The following is a 12533-nucleotide window of genomic DNA, read 5'->3' on the forward strand; positions in this document are numbered from 1 at the left end:
CTACTGGGTACCTTGTTAGGCAACCTTCTCATCATCATTATCACCACTGCTGACCAAAATCTGCATATGCCCATGTACTTCTTCCTCAGGAATCTGTCCATCTTGGACATATGCTTCATTTTCATCACTGACCCAAATGCCTGTGTCAACTCTTTCACTCTCAACTGGGTCATTTCAGTGACTGGTTGTGGAACACAGATCTTTTTGGTCTCTTTGTGCATACTTAGAGATTTGATTATCTCCATCATGGCCTGGGACCTCTATGTGGCCATCTGCCAGCCTCTCCAATACCCCTTCATCATGAACCCTCAGATTTCTGTCCGCATGACCCTGGCCACCATGTTCAGTGGTCTGCTGTATGCAGGTGTGCAGAAGGGAACACATTCTGGCTGTCTATCTGCCAGTCAAACGTGGTCCCTCAGTTCTTCTGTGATGTCCCCTCTCTGCTGGGGCTCTCCTGCTCTGACACCACCAGCAACAAAGTCCTTATTCTTGTCCCTGCTGTGGACATTTGTGGTGGTTGCTTCCTTTTTATTGCCATGTCATGTATTTGCATATTTTCTGCCATGCTGAAATTTCCCCCCAGAGCCCCAGGGAAGGCCTTCTCCACCTGCACCCCTCACATCCTCATGGTGTTCCTCTTCCTCAGTTCCATCACAGGTATGTACCTGAGGTCCTCAGCAACCTCTGACACACTTGAGATCCTGGATCTCTCTGCCTGTTACACCATGGTTCCTCTCTTCCTGAATCCTCTCATCTACCATCTCAGGAACAAACAGGTAAAGGAAACTGTGAGGAGAGTAACAGGAAAAGAGTTGTTCTCAGGGAAATTATGAAGATGCCTTTCAACTTCATCCTAATTTCATGGATCATGGTTCTTAATTAGATACATACTCTTCATGTTTGAACTTTGCAAGTTACACTGTCTACTTTTGTATTACATCATTAGAAGTTGAGTTATTTCATAAGATATATTTCTGTGACTTACAATATTGTTTCCATGCACCCATAATAGAATGTGTAATTTCATCAATGCATCTTTTAACAATTAAATATAATTCAATATATTTGCTGAAACCAGTCATGGTTATATATTTTAAAGAATCATCCCATATGTCAATTACCTATATCAAATACTGACACCAAAGAAAACTCTACCTATCAAATCTGGAGATAGCTTATTCTTATATTATTTGCTGTTATTCAGAACAGGGTAGAACCTACTTGTAAACACTGTGATCCATAATTGTGTCAATTTATTTACTTTTAAAATATATATATAAATCAAATGCTAAGGAAGTTATAGCCAAAATGTAGAGAATTTCACAGTAATATTTTTCTCCATCTGGACCAGGCAAGAAGAAGAGACTCCTTTCTGTGAAGTAAAGAGAGGGCAATGGTTAATGCACCCTGTGTCCCAACCTTCACAACTTTCCACAGGGAACAGCAGCCTGTGCTTCTTTGGCCATGACAGGGGCCAGTCTTTGATTATGTTCATGAGTTGATGTCAGCTTTCTGATGGTTTGTCTTCCACACATCTTACTCCTGTAGTGTTTGTGATAATGATTTAGTTCTAATAATTATGGAGAAATGGACCATAGTTGTCTGGCACATGTGTCTGGGCCATGCCAATGATTACATTTCTCTCACTTTTCTTAAATTTGTAATGTAAATTTCTATCTTTATTTGTGATAGTAATTTTGCTGTATTTGTTGTTGGTAGAGTTTTATTTATTTATTTTTAAATTTTTGTTTGTTATATATGACAGCAGAATGCATTACAATCTATACTACACATATAGAGCACATTTTTTCATATCTCTGGTTGTATATAAAGTATATTCGCACCAATTCATGTCTTCATACATGTACTTTGGATAATGATGTCCATCACATTCCAACGTCCTTGCTAATACTCTGCTCCCCCCTTCCCCTCCCATCTGTCTGTCCTATCTTTGCTAGTCCCCTGCCCCCTCCCTTTTCCTCCTATCCCTCTTCCCTATCTAGAGTTTATCTATTCCTCCCATACTCCCCCTCCCTACCCACTATGAGTCAGTCTCCTTATGTCAGAGAAAACATTCCGCATTTTTTGGGGGGATTGGCTAACTTCACTTAGCATTATCTTCTCCAATGCCAACCATTTACATGCAAATGCCATGATTTTATTCTTGTTTACTACTGAGTTATATTCCATTGTGTATATATTCCACATTATTTATACATTCATCTACTGAAGGGCATCTAGGCTGGTTCCACAGTTTAGCTATGTGAATTGTGGTGCTATAAACATTGATGTGGCTGTTTCACTGAAGTATGCTATTTTAATGTTCTTTGGGTATAGACTGAAAAGAGAGATAGCTGGGTCAAATGGTGTTCCATTCACAATGTTCCAAGGAATCTCCTTACTGCTTTCCATATTGGCTGTGTCAATTTGCAGCCCCACCATCAGTGTATGACTGTGCCTTTTTCCCCACATCCTCACCAATTCTTATGTGGTTTGACTTCATAATAGATAGAGAGATGAAATCTTAGAGTAGTTGTGATTTGTATTTTTCTAATTGCTAGCAATGATGTACACTTTTTTTCATAAATGTGTTCATTGATTGTATGTCCTCTTCTGAAAAGTCTCTGTTCAGGTCCTTGGACCAATTATTGATTGGATTATTTGCTTTTTAGTGTTTAGCTTTTTGAGTTCTTTATATACTCTAGAGATTAATTCTCTAACTGATGTATGAGGGGTAAAAATTTGCTCCCAAGATGTAGTCTCTCTTTTCACCTCACAGATTGTTTCTTTTGCTGAGAAGAATCTCTTTAGTTTGAATCCATCCAATTTATTGATTCTTAGTTTTAATCCTTGCACTATAGGAGTCTTACTAAGGAAATTGGGGCCTAATCCCACGTGATGAAGATTAGGGACTACTTTTTCTTCTATTAGGCTCAGGGTCTCTGGTTTATTTCCTGTTTATTTTTATCATTAGATGCTGAGTTCTTGATCCACTTTGAGTTGAAGTTTTGAACGTGGTGAGATATAGGGGTTTAATTTCATTTTGTTGTGTATGAATTTCCAGTTTTCCCAGCACCATTTTTTGAATAGGCTATGTTTTCTGCAATGCATGTTTTTGGCACCTTCGTCTAATAGAATTGTAATTTTGTGGGTTAGTCTTTGTGTCCTCTATTCTGTACCATTGGTCTACAAGTCTGTTTTGGTGCCAATACCATTTTTTATTACTATTGCTCTGTAGTATAGTTCAAGTTCTGCTAGACTGATGCCAACTGCTTCACTCTTCTTGCTAAGGATTTCTCTAGCTATTCTAAGTCTCTTATTTTTCCAGATAAATTTCATGATTACTTTTTCTATTTTTATGAGGAATACCATTAGGATTTTGATTGGAATTGCATTAAATCTGTATAGTGTTTTTGGTAGTATGGTTATTTTGATATTAATTCTGCCTATCCAAGAGCAAAGTAGATATTTCCATATTCTAAGTTCTTCCTTGATTTCTCTATTTAGGGTTCTGTAGTTTTCATTGTATAGATCTTTCACCTCTTTTGTTAAGTTGATTCCCAAGTATCTTTTTTTTTTTGAGGTTATTGTGAATGGGGTAGTTTTCCTCATTTTCTTCTCAGAGGATTTGTCACTGATATACAGAAATGCCTTTGATATATGGGTGTGGATTTTATATCCTGCTACTTTTCTGAATTCATTTACTAATTCTAGAAATTTTCTGGTGGAGCTTTTTGCATCTTCTAGGTATAGAATCATATTATCAGCAAATAGTGCCAATTTGAGTTTTTATTTTCCTATGTGTATCCCTTTAATTTCTTTCATCTGTCTAATTGCTCTGGCCAGTATTTCAAGAACTATGTTAAATAGAAGTGGAGAAAGAAAACAACCCTGTCTTGTTCCAGTTTTTAGAGGGAATGCCTTCAATTTTCTCCATTTAGAATGATGTTGGCCTGGGGCTTAGCGTAGATAGCCTTTATGATGTCAAGATATGCTCCTGTTATCTCTAGTTTTCCTGGTGTTTTGAACATAAAGGAGGTGTATTTTTTAAATTTTTTTCCTGCATCTCTTGAGATAATCCTATGATTTTTATTTTTAAGTCTATTGATGTGATGAATTACATTTATTGATTTTCGTATGTTGAAACAACCTTACATCCCTGGGATGAATCCCACTTGATCTTGGTGTATGATCTTTTTGATATGATTTTGTATTTGATCTGCCAGAATTTTACTGAGAATTTTTTCATCTATGTTCATTAGAGATATTGGTCTGAAGTTTTCTTTCTTTGATGTGTCTTTGCCTTGTTTTGGAATCAGGATGATATTGGCTTCATAGAATGAGTTTGGGAATGCTGTCTCTATTTACTGAAATAAATTGAAGACTATTGGTGTTACTTCTTCTTTAAAAGTCTTGTAGAATTTGGCTGTGTATCCATACAGTCCTGGGCTTTTCTTGGTTGGTAATAGAATTCTGATGGTGTCTTCCATTCATTACTTGATATTTGTCTGTTCAAATTTTGTATATCATCCTAGTTTATTCTGGGAAAATTGTATGACAAGAATTTGTCAATGCCTTCAAATTCTCTACTTTTTTGGAGTGTATGTTTTCAAACTTATTTCTAATTATCTTCTGTATTTCTGTATTATCTGTTGTGATATTACCTTTTTCATCACATATACTGATAATTTGAGTTTTCTCTCTCCTTCTCTTCATTAGCATGGCTAAAGTGTTGTCAATTTTATTTATTTTTTCAAAGAACCAAATTTTTGTTTTGTCATTTTTTTTAAGTTGTTTCTTTTGCATTGATTTCATTGAATTCAGCTCTAATTTTGGTTATTTCTTGTCTTCTACTGCTTTTGGTGTTGATTTGTTCTTCTTTTTATAGGGCTTTGAGATGTAGTGTGAGTTCATTCATTTGTTGACTTTTTCTTCTTTTAAGGAATGAACTCCATGCAATGAACTTTCCTCTTAGTATTGCTTTCATAGTTTCCCAGAGATTTCAATATGTTATGTCTATGTTCTCATTTACCACTAGGAATTTTTTCATTTCCTCCTTGATATCTTCTGTAACCCATTGTTCATTCAGTAGCATATTGTATAATCTCCAGGTGTTGAAGTAATTTTTACTTTTTTATTTTGAAATTGATTTTCAATTATTATCTGATAAAATATAGGGTATTATCTCTACTCTTTTGTATTTGCTAAGAGTTGCTTTGTGGCTTTATGGTCTATTTTAGAGAAGGATGCATGTGCTGCTGAGAAGAAGGTGTATCCACTTGATGCTAGTTGAAGTATTCTCTATATGTCAGTTAAGTCAAAGTTATTAATTGTATTATTGAGATCTCTAGTTTTTTTTTTAATTCAATTTTTGTTTGGAAGATCTATCCAGGTGTGAGAGTAGTGTGCTAAGTCATCCAAGATTATTGTGTTTTGGTCAATTTGACTCTTGAACTAGACAAAAGAGTGATGGACATAGCTGCTCCATTGTTGGTGGAATATATATTTATGATTGTGGGGAATATATATTTATGATTTTTATGGCTTGTTGGTATGGTTTCCCTGAGCAGTATGTAATTTTCATCTTCTTCTCTTTTGATTAACTTTGGTTTGAAGTCTACTTTATTTGATATGAGGATGGAAACCCATGCTTACTTCCACAGTCCATGTGAGTGGTATTATTTTTCCCAACCTTTCATCTTTAGTCTGTGTATATTTTTTCTATCAGATGAGTCTCCTGGAGGCAGCATATTGCTGATTTTTTAATCCAATCTGTTAGCCTAAGTATTTTGATTTGTGAGTTTAAGCCATTAACATTCAGGGTATTTAATTTTTTAGCTTAGAGTCTGTGTTTAAAAATTTGCTGTTATTCTAATTGGTTTTTCCCTATTTGTAATTTGATTCTTATTTCTCATGGCTTTTAAAATTCTCTCCTTATTCTGTATGTTGGGCATTTTTATTATAATGTGCCTTGGTGTGACTCTTTTGTGATTTTGTCCACTGCAGGGTATAGTGCTTCTTTCACTCTGTGGCCTGCACGGGGATCAGTACTGTGACCACTGGACTCCTAGAGGGCTCCAAGAAGCTGATGGCCATTTGTTAGGGTTTGAATGTGGTGTCCCCTGAGAGCTAAGTTGTGAGACAATGTAAGAAGTTTCCAAGTAGACATGATTGGGTTGTAAGGGTCTTAACCAATCAGTGATTTAATCCTCTGATGAGGATTAACTGAGTGGTAACTGAAGTGGTGGGGTGTGGCTGGGGGAGGTGGGAATTAGACCATGGATTTGGTGTCTATATTTGTATGTGGAGAGTGGAGTTTCTCTCTGCCTCCCGATCACTGTGATGTGAGCTTCTTTCCCCCGCCACACTCTCACACCATGTTTAGCCTCACCTCGGGCCCTGAGGATTGACCCTGGTCTTATATAGACTAAAATCTCTGAACTGTGAGCCCTCAAATAAACCTTTCCTCCTCTATAATTGTGTGTGGTTGAGTCCTTTAATCACAGCCAAAAAAGAAAGAAAGAAAGAAAGAAAGAAAGAAAGAAAGAAAGAAAGAAAGAAAGAAAGAAAGAAAGAAACTGACTAAAACACTATTCTTTATTATTCATAACTTTCTTTCCTGATTCCCTAATAATTCCTTTTCATAGATATAAAAAACAGAGGTGTGCTTTTTATCTTGGGTCCCTCGCCTGGGAGAACACAGATAGACATGAAGAGAAGGTGACCACCCATGTCTCCCTTTCTTCATGAAACTTAAACTTTCTCCATTAAGCTGTCTCTAGACAGTTGACTTGATTTTATTTCATAACACTTTTTATATTCTTCTACTCATGCCACAGATATTCAGAAAGGTTATACTAGAAGTGGTAATATAAATTTATAAATAAATAAAAGAGAAAACAAAGACCAGGCCACCATAAGATTGTTTTTTTTGTTGTTGTTGTTGTTGTTTTTGCAAGCTACATTGTTCTGAACACCCATGCCAGGTCCTGCTCTCCACATATCACGTGGGATATTCATAAGGCATGGAGGCTGCTGGTCTTGGCCCAGGTTCTGATGAACATCATGAATGAGACAGTGGTGGATGCTCTCTTATCACTCTCTGACTGTCCTTCAGTGGTCTTACCTCTGTGGCTCATCATAATCAGTGTTCCTTCCATGTGCTGGGTCCTCGGCCTCAGACAGTGTGGTCTTTACACCTACAATTATAATAGGTAAAACATACCTTAGTTACTTTTTAGAATATACATTAGTTTATCCACCAGTGGCCAAGTCAAATACTGACTTCTATTCCTGGACATTTTCCAACCTTTCATAGTCCATGGGTGTTCAAGTCAAATAACCCTGTAGACATAGTAATTAATGTTGTCTCCATTGCAGTGAAGTCCTTAACATTGCACTCTTTTACTAGCCTGTGTACACCCTGGGTCCATCCTGCTCATTTAGTTCTCCAATCTTACAGACATTGTGGCCTAAAGAGAAGATGAACATCATTCTTGGTGGCTGTAGAGAAAGGATCTTTGTACTTTGTCTATTTGTCTGTTTTAACATATTTTTTTTCTTTAAAATAGGTACAAGGTATGGGGTTAGTAGCTAAGGACAATGAAGAAAATGCCAGATCAAGAAAAGTAGACCTCATTACAACATCCCTGACAAGAACATAGGCAAAACTTCTCAACAAAATCTAGCCAAAAAATTCCACAGGACACCAAATCCAGAATAGACCATATTTATATGTATCAATCCCAGCATACAATAAGCATGTACAGAAAATCACCAACAAATCCTACAGTGGGCTAACAGAACAAAGGGAAATCATCTATCAATAGGTCGATATTGAAAATGCTGATGTACACATATAATGGAACTTAATTCATCCATTCAAGAAATAAAATAGTGATAAATGCTACAATGTGGACTTTCTTTGAAAACATCAGTCTTATTTGAATTATAAAAAATAGCACATATTTAATAATTCTAGTCATACAAAATAATCAGAACATATATATTCAAACATGGTGATTATACTTAGTGGTTTCCAAAGTAAAGATAAACAGGGACTATGTGCAATATATTAGATGGTTCATTTAAAAATTACAAATATTTGGGAACAAGAGGTAGTTGAAAGTTGTACAGTTTTGTCATGTGGTAAATAATATGGAATTGGTAACCACAAACTGTTACAAATTTAACTTCATGACACATGGATTTCATCTCAATGATAAGAAATTTTGCTGCTGAATTGCAGACAGCCTTAGATGTTTCCCACTTACATGTTGAGGAGTGAATGAGTGTAGCCCATCACCCTCAGTGTTAACTGATCACCATAAACATCCCTAACTCACACTGAGGTTGAGGAGGGCAGAGATGAAAACACACAGTGAGCACCACCAGTTCTCTCCTCAGTGTTACAGGATTCTCAATGTGACTAAGCATAATGTCCAGCACAGAAGTTCCACTGTGCCATCCACTGTCCACGTGGGAAAATTAGCACACATTTCCTTATTGTAAGCACTACCAAGAGAACTACCAAAAGGGAAAACATCCAGCTATCCCACTTGCAGAGGAACGTGCTTGCGGCAGCCCTTCTTGAAATAATTGGCATTAAAAATATGATAACTCTTCCTCAAACTTATTTTTCTGAACTTCATGCTACCTGATCATGGTTTTATTTTGATTCCAAACTTTTGTTTTTATACCAAATTCTACACATGTATTTGCACTCCTTACAGGACAATGTATTTCTGAACACTCTAAAATTATTGAGGTCAAACAATAAAAAATAAAGCTTATTTCTTACTTTAAAAAATCCATATTTATAAAGTAATCACATTTTGTAGATCTGCAGGAACACTCTGAGGATCTATGCAAGTTAGGCCATGATTCATATATTTTATCACATCCAAAATCTGAAGTTTCATGAGACTAATCCATGAAAAAAATCAAGTCAAATTTGGAGAAGTGTTCAAGTTGTAGTTAAAGCAATAAGCAAAAATGACATAAATTAAGCTCATGTGATTAAACTACTTACTGGAGAATTTACTAAATTCTTCTGAAGAAACTAAAACAGTACATTGTTTAGTAGGAAAAAGAGAACAGAAATAAAGAAAATATATCTGTAGTTCTATGCCAGCTTCCAGATCTTGAACACATGTTTATTTTTCCATCTTATATTTGACACAAGTGTTTAGGGGAGGATAGCAAGGACCCCTGGAGTGCCTGGAAGACAGAATTGAAGAGTGAGAAGCTGCATGATTTTCCATATGGATTTGTCTCATGACCCATCACCTTCTAAATTTGTCAAATTGTATTTTTTTTTATAATTTCTATCATGGTAAACAAATTACCTAAAAATACCAATATATTTCTTCTTTCCAAAACGTCACCATGTGAAACAACTGTGGCCCTATTGGTGTCATCAGTGATGTTTGTTGACAGATTACTGCTGTAAAGAGATCTTACCTTTCAAGTGTACAGGGCAGTGCACTTGCATGACATCCCACCAGACTTCACTGTGTGTGCTAAGGAAGTGTAGAAAGGGCAGAGCCTGTTTGGAAGAGACTTCTTTGTAAACCAGTATTATACAGAAAGCCAGTTCATGTGAGTGGTCAGTCAACAAAGCCACCAGCTTCATTTGCATCTAAAAAAATACAAAGATAACTGATACAAGGTCCCAGATTAACAAATTTCCACAGACTGATCTCTAATGCTACACAAAATGGGGGAAAAAATTAAGATTATTCAGCAGTTTCCAGAGAAAAGATTGCATTTGAACCTCCTCTAAAGACCAGTACAAAGTAAATGGCTAAAATTAAACCATTATGTCACAGTAGAAAAGGGCTATGTCAAGTTCCAGGATGTATTGTGAACAAGAACGTCACTCAGGCTTTAGCTTCAAGTTTGTGTCATGGAGAAATGGGGGACATGACAAGAAACAGATTGCAGGTAGACTGAGTAGGACCTCTTGAACTTCACCCACACTGTGCAATTAGCTGCACCCTACCTGGGTCTGGCCATCCACCATCTCCCTGGGAGACACACTTTTCCAGAGGAGCCCAGGAAGGCTCAGCAGGAAGGTCATTTTACTAAGAGTGAGTGTGTTTAACCTGTCAAGGTGCTGAGGAGGACCCAGTATGACAGAGCCCTAATGAGATTATGATGGAGGTGACCTGGGATTGAAGTGGTCTGAGCTGTTACAGAAGTGTTGAACTATGAGCAAAATCTTTCTTTAAGTGTATTTGTTCAGTATCTTTTTGTATAATCATGATATTGTGAAGAAAGAAATATAGGAATGGGGTTGTGATTCAGTGACAGAGTGCTTGCCTTGCACATGTGAGGCACTGGGTTCAATCTCAGCAACACATAAAAAGGAATAAACAAAATAAAAATATTGAAAATAAAATAAATAAAGAAATTTAATACAAGATGTCAAGAAGAGTAAGGCAAATTAATTTTTAGACAGAGTAATCTTTAACTTCATGGTGCTGAACATGAAATAAAAACACAACAGGGTAAAAGTAGAAGTTTAGGAGAATGTCATCTGGAGGCTATGAGGACCTTACTCTGATCTGTTGAAGAAGAAAAGAGAGTCCCAATGGGAAAAGGAACTGGTGCCTCTCTGATGGTGTGTGACAATGAGACAGCACCACTCATGTCCTGGGGAGCAGCAGGGAGAGTAGGGGACTGCAGAGAAGCCAGGTACAGTCAGGTCACCTCAGTTTACTGTAACACCAGAGCTGAGTGGAATGGGAAAGTTTGGTGGATAACTTTCCTCATGAGAATTTTTTTTTCATGTTCATGAGAATAAATACTCCAACATTATGAATCATTTATTACATAAAACAATTTTTAAAAATTTTTATTTGAATTATCTATGTAGAAAAAAATGAGAAAATACTTTGGACAGTAACATTAATGAAATAAAATGAAGGTGACTAAAATGGAGAACAAAAGAAATGCATGGTGACCCACATGGTCATGGAGAAGAGGAGGTAGGCCACTCTAGAAGTGCTCTGCGGGGAGTCTCAGGAAGTCAGGGAGGCCTGATGGGGAGGTTAAGACAAGTTCTGCAGGTCACACTCAGTCCCTTGGCTGCAGACCTCCACACCTGCACTGGGAGGTACACTCTGCTCAGAAATGAGTAAACAAATAAGAAAACCAAGAGTGATCTTCCTCTGCAGGGAAAACTACTGAAAAGTACAAAAAAAAACCATGTTGGACATAAATGTGTAAACTAACTGTATTATTTTTAAAATATATATTCAGTTATCGATGAACATTAATATTTTATTTATTTATTTTTTTATTTATGTACATGATAAGAATCGATCCCAGTGACTCACACATGCTATTCAAGTGCTCTACCACTGAGCTATAGACCCAGGACCAAGTATTTGTATTAATCATATTTTGGCTTTCTATCTCTTGTCTCTTTATCTTCACAGACAACCAGAATTTCCACTAAATGACCAATGCCACCATGGTTACTGAATTTCTCCCACTGGGCTCTCCTGATACCTGTAATCTGAGTTTCATTTATTTAACGGTATTCCCACTGACCAACCTGGGTACCTTGTTAGGGAAACTATTTACATCACTGTCCCCAATGCCTGTATCAACTCTCTCAGTGGCAATAGGGATATTTCAATGACTGGTTGTGCAACCCAGATCTTCTTCGTAATTTTTTGTACATGTGTTGAACTTCTGTTTCTCTCCATCTTGGCCTGGGACCGCTATGTAGCCATGTGCCAGCCCCTCCAATACCCCCTCATCATGAACCCTCAGTTTTGCGTCTGCATGACCCTGGCTTCCCTGCTCAGTGGTCTGCTGTATGCAGGTGTGCACTCAGGGAACACATTCAGGCTGTCCTTCTGCCAGTCAAATGTGGTCCACCAGTTCTTCTGTGAAATCTCCTCTCTGCTGAGGCTCTCCTGCTCTGACACTACCAGCAACATGGTCCTTCTTGTCTCTGCTGTGGCAGTTGGTGGTGGTTGCTTTACTCTTATTGCCATGTCATATTTTCACATATTTTCTGTTGTGTTGAAATTTCCCATAGAAGGTCAGGAAGGGCTGCTCCACCTGCACCCCTCATATCCTCGTGGTTTCAGTTTTCCTCAGTCCTATCATGTGCATCTACAGATGGCTTTCAGTGACCTCTGACAGTCCAAGACACTCGTCTCTGCCTTTTACACCATAGTTTCTCTCTTCTTGAATCACCTTACATGAACAATCCAGTACAAATAGGTAAAGGAAACTGTGAGAAGAGTGATGCAAAGATAGTTATTCTCAGGGAAATGATAAAGATACTTTTCAGCATTATCCTCATTTCACTGAGTGGAGTTAAATGAGGTCAAATACTTTTTTTTAATATGGGCTTCACATGTTACCCTGCCTACCCTATTATCTCCTTACTAGAATCTCAGTTATTTTATAGCATATTTTCTTTGTTATTTACCATGGATCCTTCATAAAAGCTTAATTTTATCAATCCATTTTAATATATAAATATGATCCAATATATTTTCTAAAAT

General features: G+C 37.0%; 1 pseudogene; it reads left to right on the forward strand.

The window, feature by feature from the left end:
• Nucleotides 1-246: 246 nt before the first annotated feature.
• LOC144373111 (olfactory receptor 14C36-like) lies at nucleotides 247-12199 on the forward strand (annotated as a pseudogene).
• Nucleotides 12200-12533: the final 334 nt, after the last annotated feature.

This window comes from Ictidomys tridecemlineatus, unplaced genomic scaffold (genome assembly GCF_052094955.1).
Source record: "Ictidomys tridecemlineatus isolate mIctTri1 unplaced genomic scaffold, mIctTri1.hap1 Scaffold_236, whole genome shotgun sequence".
Taxonomy (NCBI): domain Eukaryota; kingdom Metazoa; phylum Chordata; class Mammalia; order Rodentia; family Sciuridae; genus Ictidomys; species Ictidomys tridecemlineatus.